Raw genomic sequence first — 8,773 nt, forward strand, 5'->3', positions numbered from 1 at the left:
CGGAGGTACCGCCGAGAAAGAAAGCAACACGCCGCGAGTCGACTTTTGCATCGCCCGAAAGCCGGAGGTACCGCCGAAAGCGAAAGCAACACGCCGCGAGTGGACTTTGTCGCGCGACAATGTCGGAGGTACAGCCCGAGCCTGCCGGAGGTACCGCCGAGAACGAAAGCAACACGCCGCGAGCCGACTTTTGCATCGGCCGTACGCCGGAGGTACCGCCGAGAGCGAAAGCAACACGCCGCGAGTGGACTTTGTCGCGCGACAATGTCGGAGGTACAGCCCGAGCCCGTCGGAGGTACCGCCGAGAGAGAAAGCAACACGCCGCGCGCGGACTTTATCGTGCGACATCGACGGATGTATCGCCCGAGCGAGCGTCCGGAGGTACCGCCGAGAGCGAAAGCAACACGCCGCGAGTCGACCTTTGCATCGCCCGAAAGCCGGAGGTACCGCCGAGAGCGAAAGCAACACGCCGCGAGTGGACTTTGTCGCGCGACAATGTCGGAGGTACAGCCCGAGCCCGTCGGAGGTACCGCCGAGAACGAAAGCAACACGCCGCGCGCTGACTTTGTCGTGCGACACCGTCGGAGGTACCGCCCGAGCCCGTCGGAGGTACCGCCGAGAAAGAAAGCAACACGCCGCGAGTCGACTTTTGCATCGCCCGAAAGCCGGAGGTACCGCCGAGAGCGAAAGCAACACGCCGCGAGTGGACTTTGTCGCGCGACAATGTCGGAGGTACTGCCCGAGCCAGCCGGAGGTACCGCCGAGAACGAAAGCAACACGCCGCGCGCGGACTTTATCGTGCGACATCGACGGAGGTACCGCCCGAGCGAGCGTCCGGAGGTACCGCCGAGAGCGAAAGCAACACGCCGCGAGTCGACTTTTGCATCGCCCGTAAGCCGGAGGTACCGCCGAGAGCGAAAGCAACACGCCGCGAGTGGACTTTGTCGTGCGACACCGTCGGAGGTACCTCCCGAGCCCGTCGGAGGTACCGCCGAGAACGAAAGCAACACGCCGCGAGCCGACTTTTGCATGGCCCGTACGCCGGAGGTACCGCCGAGAGCGAAAGCAACACGCCGCGAGTGGACTTTGTCGCGCGACAATGTCGGAGGTACAGCCCGAGCCCGTCGGAGGTACCGCCGAGAGAGAAAGCAACACGCCGCGCGCGGACTTTATCGTGCGACATCGACGGATGTATCGCCCGAGCGAGCGTCCGGAGGTACCGCCGAGAGCGAAAGCAACACGCCGCGAGTCGACCTTTGCATCGCCCGAAAGCCGGAGGTACCGCCGAGAGCGAAAGCAACACGCCGCGAGTGGACTTTGTCGCGCGACAATGTCGGAGGTACAGCCCGAGCCCGTCGGAGGTACCGCCGAGAACGAAAGCAACACGCCGCGCGCTGACTTTGTCGTGCGACACCGTCGGAGGTACCGCCCGAGCCCGTCGGAGGTACCGCCGAGAAAGAAAGCAACACGCCGCGAGTCGACTTTTGCATCGCCCGAAAGCCGGAGGTACCGCCGAGAGCGAAAGCAACACGCCGCGAGTGGACTTTAGCGTTTGCGAAAGCAACACGCCGCGAGCGGACTTTAACGCACGAACGGCCGTACGCGCCACGTCGTGCGAAAGCAACACGCCGCGAGCGGACTTTAACGCACGAACGGCCGTACGCGCCACGTCGTGCGAAAGCAACACGCCGCGAGCGGACTTTAACGCACGAACGGCCGTACGCGCCACGTCGTGCGAAAGCAACACGCCGCGAGCGGACTTAACGTTTGCGAAAGCAACACGCCGCGAGCGGACTTTAGCGTTTGCGAAAGCAACACGCCGCGAGCGGACTTAACGTTTGCGAAAGCAACACGCCGCGAGCGGACTTTAGCGTTTGCGAAAGCAACACGCCGCGAGCGGACTTTAGCGTTTGCGAAAGCAACACGCCGCGAGCGGACTTTAGCGTTTGCGAAAGCAACACGCCGCGAGCGGACTTTAACGCACGAACGGCCGTACGCGCCACGTCGTGCGAAAGCAACACGCCGCGAGCGGACTTAACGTTTGCGAAAGCAACACGCCGCGAGCGGACTTTAGCGTTTGCGAAAGCAACACGCCGCGAGCGGACTTTAGCGTTTGCGAAAGCAACACGCCGCGAGCGGACTTTAACGCACGAACGGCCGTACGCGCCACGTCGTGCGAAAGCAACACGCCGCGAGCGGACTTTAACGCACGAACGGCCGTACGCGCCACGTCGTGCGAAAGCAACACGCCGCGAGCGGACTTTAACGCACGAACGGCCGTACGCGCCACGTCGTGCGAAAGCAACACGCCGCGAGCGGACTTAACGTTTGCGAAAGCAACACGCCGCGAGCGGACTTTAGCGTTTGCGAAAGCAACACGCCGCGAGCGGACTTTAACGCACGAACGGCCGTACGCGCCACGTCGTGCGAAAGCAACACGCCGCGAGCGGACTTTAACGCACGAACGGCCGTACGCGCCACGTCGTGCGAAAGCAACACGCCGCGAGCGGACTTTAACGCACGAACGGCCGTACGCGCCACGTCGTGCGAAAGCAACACGCCGCGAGCGGACTTAACGTTTGCGAAAGCAACACGCCGCGAGCGGACTTTAGCGTTTGCGAAAGCAACACGCCGCGAGCGGACTTAACGTTTGCGAAAGCAACACGCCGCGAGCGGACTTTAGCGTTTGCGAAAGCAACACGCCGCGAGCGGACTTTAGCGTTTGCGAAAGCAACACGCCGCGAGCGGACTTTAGCGTTTGCGAAAGCAACACGCCGCGAGCGGACTTTAACGCACGAACGGCCGTACGCGCCACGTCGTGCGAAAGCAACACGCCGCGAGCGGACTTAACGTTTGCGAAAGCAACACGCCGCGAGCGGACTTTAGCGTTTGCGAAAGCAACACGCCGCGAGCGGACTTTAGCGTTTGCGAAAGCAACACGCCGCGAGCGGACTTTAACGCACGAACGGCCGTACGCGCCACGTCGTGCGAAAGCAACACGCCGCGAGCGGACTTTAACGCACGAACGGCCGTACGCGCCACGTCGTGCGAAAGCAACACGCCGCGAGCGGACTTTAACGCACGAACGGCCGTACGCGCCACGTCGTGCGAAAGCAACACGCCGCGAGCGGACTTTAACGCACGAACGGCCGTACGCGCCACGTCGTGCGAAAGCAACACGCCGCGAGCGGACTTAACGTTTGCGAAAGCAACACGCCGCGAGCGGACTTAACGTTTGCGAAAGCAACACGCCGCGAGCGGACTTTAGCGTTTGCGAAAGCAACACGCCGCGAGCGGACTTTAACGCACGAACGGCCGTACGCGCCACGTCGTGCGAAAGCAACACGCCGCGAGCGGACTTTAACGCACGAACGGCCGTACGCGCCACGTCGTGCGAAAGCAACACGCCGCGAGCGGACTTAACGTTTGCGAAAGCAACACGCCGCGAGCGGACTTTAGCGTTTGCGAAAGCAACACGCCGCGAGCGGACTTTAACGCACGAACGGCCGTACGCGCCACGTCGTGCGAAAGCAACACGCCGCGAGCGGACTTTAACGCACGAACGGCCGTACGCGCCACGTCGTGCGAAAGCAACACGCCGCGAGCGGACTTAACGTTTGCGAAAGCAACACGCCGCGAGCGGACTTTAGCGTTTGCGAAAGCAACACGCCGCGAGCGGACTTAACGTTTGCGAAAGCAACACGCCGCGAGCGGACTTTAGCGTTTGCGAAAGCAACACGCCGCGAGCGGACTTTAGCGTTTGCGAAAGCAACACGCCGCGAGCGGACTTTAACGCACGAACGGCCGTACGCGCCACGTCGTGCGAAAGCAACACGCCGCGAGCGGACTTAACGTTTGCGAAAGCAACACGCCGCGAGCGGACTTAACGTTTGCGAAAGCAACACGCCGCGAGCGGACTTTAGCGTTTGCGAAAGCAACACGCCGCGAGCGGACTTTAACGCACGAACGGCCGTGCGCGCCACGTCGTGCGAAAGCAACACGCCGCGAGCGGACTTTAGCGTTTGCGAAAGCAACACGCAGCGCGCGAGCCTGTGTAGTGCCTGTCCGCGGGAGGCGCGATTAAAGTATCAGTCATTCGTGTGCTACAATTTTATAATCCTGTGTCCTTAAAATATCAATACTTATATAATTGCATAGTAAAATATAATATTACAATATAAACATTATATTTCGTTATATAAGTTTAAAAATTAACATAACTGTAATAACTAAGCATTATGCACCTTCTAATACAGAAACACTAAAAGTATTCCCACGCAAACACTCCAATGCGTGTGATACGTTATTAGGGACAGCATTCATGCATGAATGCTTTAAAAGTAAAGATATAAACACGGATAACAGCAACACTTTATCAAAGGCACCAATCCAGATATCAATGACGAATAAATGTTTATTTATTAATACGAAAGTTATTTATTGCGCTGCCCGGCTAATCGGAGGTTCCGCCGAGAGCGAAGAGCAACACGCCGCGAGTCGACTTTTGCATCGCCCGTACGCCGGAGGTACTGCCCGAGCCCGTCGGAGGTACCGCCGAGAGCGAAAGCAACACGCCGCGAGCCAACTTTTGCATCGCCCTTACGCCGGAGGTACCGCCGAGAACGAAAGCAACACGCCGCGAGCCGACTTTTGCATCGCCCGTACGCCGGAGGTATCGCCGAGAGCGAAAGCAACACGCCGCGAGTGGACTTTGTCGCGCGGCAACGTCGGAGGTAATGCCCGAGCCCGTCGGAGGTACCGCCGAGAACGAAAGCAACACGCCGCGCGCGGACTTTGTCGTGCGACACCGTCGGAGGTACTGCCCGAGCCCGTCGGAGGTACCGCCGAGAAAGAAAGCAACACGCCGCGAGTCGACTTTTGCATCGCCCGAAAGCCGGAGGTACCGCCGAAAGCGAAAGCAACACGCCGCGAGTGGACTTTGTCGCGCGACAATGTCGGAGGTACAGCCCGAGCCTGCCGGAGGTACCGCCGAGAACGAAAGCAACACGCCGCGAGCCGACTTTTGCATCGGCCGTACGCCGGAGGTACCGCCGAGAGCGAAAGCAACACGCCGCGAGTGGACTTTGTCGCGCGACAATGTCGGAGGTACAGCCCGAGCCCGTCGGAGGTACCGCCGAGAGAGAAAGCAACACGCCGCGCGCGGACTTTATCGTGCGACATCGACGGATGTATCGCCCGAGCGAGCGTCCGGAGGTACCGCCGAGAGCGAAAGCAACACGCCGCGAGTCGACCTTTGCATCGCCCGAAAGCCGGAGGTACCGCCGAGAGCGAAAGCAACACGCCGCGAGTGGACTTTGTCGCGCGACAATGTCGGAGGTACAGCCCGAGCCCGTCGGAGGTACCGCCGAGAACGAAAGCAACACGCCGCGCGCTGACTTTGTCGTGCGACACCGTCGGAGGTACCGCCCGAGCCCGTCGGAGGTACCGCCGAGAAAGAAAGCAACACGCCGCGAGTCGACTTTTGCATCGCCCGAAAGCCGGAGGTACCGCCGAGAGCGAAAGCAACACGCCGCGAGTGGACTTTGTCGCGCGACAATGTCGGAGGTACTGCCCGAGCCAGCCGGAGGTACCGCCGAGAACGAAAGCAACACGCCGCGCGCGGACTTTATCGTGCGACATCGACGGAGGTACCGCCCGAGCGAGCGTCCGGAGGTACCGCCGAGAGCGAAAGCAACACGCCGCGAGTCGACTTTTGCATCGCCCGTAAGCCGGAGGTACCGCCGAGAGCGAAAGCAACACGCCGCGAGTGGACTTTGTCGTGCGACACCGTCGGAGGTACCTCCCGAGCCCGTCGGAGGTACCGCCGAGAACGAAAGCAACACGCCGCGAGCCGACTTTTGCATGGCCCGTACGCCGGAGGTACCGCCGAGAGCGAAAGCAACACGCCGCGAGTGGACTTTGTCGCGCGACAATGTCGGAGGTACAGCCCGAGCCCGTCGGAGGTACCGCCGAGAGAGAAAGCAACACGCCGCGCGCGGACTTTATCGTGCGACATCGACGGATGTATCGCCCGAGCGAGCGTCCGGAGGTACCGCCGAGAGCGAAAGCAACACGCCGCGAGTCGACCTTTGCATCGCCCGAAAGCCGGAGGTACCGCCGAGAGCGAAAGCAACACGCCGCGAGTGGACTTTGTCGCGCGACAATGTCGGAGGTACAGCCCGAGCCCGTCGGAGGTACCGCCGAGAACGAAAGCAACACGCCGCGCGCTGACTTTGTCGTGCGACACCGTCGGAGGTACCGCCCGAGCCCGTCGGAGGTACCGCCGAGAAAGAAAGCAACACGCCGCGAGTCGACTTTTGCATCGCCCGAAAGCCGGAGGTACCGCCGAGAGCGAAAGCAACACGCCGCGAGTGGACTTTAGCGTTTGCGAAAGCAACACGCCGCGAGCGGACTTTAGCGTTTGCGAAAGCAACACGCCGCGAGCGGACTTTAACGCACGAACGGCCGTACGCGCCACGTCGTGCGAAAGCAACACGCCGCGAGCGGACTTAACGTTTGCGAAAGCAACACGCCGCGAGCGGACTTTAGCGTTTGCGAAAGCAACACGCCGCGAGCGGACTTTAGCGTTTGCGAAAGCAACACGCCGCGAGCGGACTTTAACGCACGAACGGCCGTACGCGCCACGTCGTGCGAAAGCAACACGCCGCGAGCGGACTTTAACGCACGAACGGCCGTACGCGCCACGTCGTGCGAAAGCAACACGCCGCGAGCGGACTTTAACGCACGAACGGCCGTACGCGCCACGTCGTGCGAAAGCAACACGCCGCGAGCGGACTTTAACGCACGAACGGCCGTACGCGCCACGTCGTGCGAAAGCAACACGCCGCGAGCGGACTTAACGTTTGCGAAAGCAACACGCCGCGAGCGGACTTAACGTTTGCGAAAGCAACACGCCGCGAGCGGACTTTAGCGTTTGCGAAAGCAACACGCCGCGAGCGGACTTTAACGCACGAACGGCCGTACGCGCCACGTCGTGCGAAAGCAACACGCCGCGAGCGGACTTTAACGCACGAACGGCCGTACGCGCCACGTCGTGCGAAAGCAACACGCCGCGAGCGGACTTAACGTTTGCGAAAGCAACACGCCGCGAGCGGACTTTAGCGTTTGCGAAAGCAACACGCCGCGAGCGGACTTTAACGCACGAACGGCCGTACGCGCCACGTCGTGCGAAAGCAACACGCCGCGAGCGGACTTTAACGCACGAACGGCCGTACGCGCCACGTCGTGCGAAAGCAACACGCCGCGAGCGGACTTAACGTTTGCGAAAGCAACACGCCGCGAGCGGACTTTAGCGTTTGCGAAAGCAACACGCCGCGAGCGGACTTAACGTTTGCGAAAGCAACACGCCGCGAGCGGACTTTAGCGTTTGCGAAAGCAACACGCCGCGAGCGGACTTTAGCGTTTGCGAAAGCAACACGCCGCGAGCGGACTTTAACGCACGAACGGCCGTACGCGCCACGTCGTGCGAAAGCAACACGCCGCGAGCGGACTTAACGTTTGCGAAAGCAACACGCCGCGAGCGGACTTAACGTTTGCGAAAGCAACACGCCGCGAGCGGACTTTAGCGTTTGCGAAAGCAACACGCCGCGAGCGGACTTTAACGCACGAACGGCCGTGCGCGCCACGTCGTGCGAAAGCAACACGCCGCGAGCGGACTTTAGCGTTTGCGAAAGCAACACGCAGCGCGCGAGCCTGTGTAGTGCCTGTCCGCGGGAGGCGCGATTAAAGTATCAGTCATTCGTGTGCTACAATTTTATAATCCTGTGTCCTTAAAATATCAATACTTATATAATTGCATAGTAAAATATAATATTACAATATAAACATTATATTTCGTTATATAAGTTTAAAAATTAACATAACTGTAATAACTAAGCATTATGCACCTTCTAATACAGAAACACTAAAAGTATTCCCACGCAAACACTCCAATGCGTGTGATACGTTATTAGGGACAGCATTCATGCATGAATGCTTTAAAAGTAAAGATATAAACACGGATAACAGCAACACTTTATCAAAGGCACCAATCCAGATATCAATGACGAATAAATGTTTATTTATTAATACGAAAGTTATTTATTGCGCTGCCCGGCTAATCGGAGGTTCCGCCGAGAGCGAAGAGCAACACGCCGCGAGTCGACTTTTGCATCGCCCGTACGCCGGAGGTACTGCCCGAGCCCGTCGGAGGTACCGCCGAGAGCGAAAGCAACACGCCGCGAGCCAACTTTTGCATCGCCCTTACGCCGGAGGTACCGCCGAGAACGAAAGCAACACGCCGCGAGCCGACTTTTGCATCGCCCGTACGCCGGAGGTATCGCCGAGAGCGAAAGCAACACGCCGCGAGTGGACTTTGTCGCGCGGCAACGTCGGAGGTAATGCCCGAGCCCGTCGGAGGTACCGCCGAGAACGAAAGCAACACGCCGCGCGCGGACTTTGTCGTGCGACACCGTCGGAGGTACTGCCCGAGCCCGTCGGAGGTACCGCCGAGAAAGAAAGCAACACGCCGCGAGTCGACTTTTGCATCGCCCGAAAGCCGGAGGTACCGCCGAAAGCGAAAGCAACACGCCGCGAGTGGACTTTGTCGCGCGACAATGTCGGAGGTACAGCCCGAGCCTGCCGGAGGTACCGCCGAGAACGAAAGCAACACGCCGCGAGCCGACTTTTGCATCGGCCGTACGCCGGAGGTACCGCCGAGAGCGAAAGCAACACGCCGCGAGTGGACTTTGTCGCGCGACAATGTCGGAGGTAC

This window comes from Pogonomyrmex barbatus, unplaced genomic scaffold, assembly GCF_055798465.1.
Source record: "Pogonomyrmex barbatus isolate J1 unplaced genomic scaffold, ASM5579846v1 scaffold78, whole genome shotgun sequence".
In the NCBI taxonomy this organism is placed as follows: domain Eukaryota; kingdom Metazoa; phylum Arthropoda; class Insecta; order Hymenoptera; family Formicidae; genus Pogonomyrmex; species Pogonomyrmex barbatus.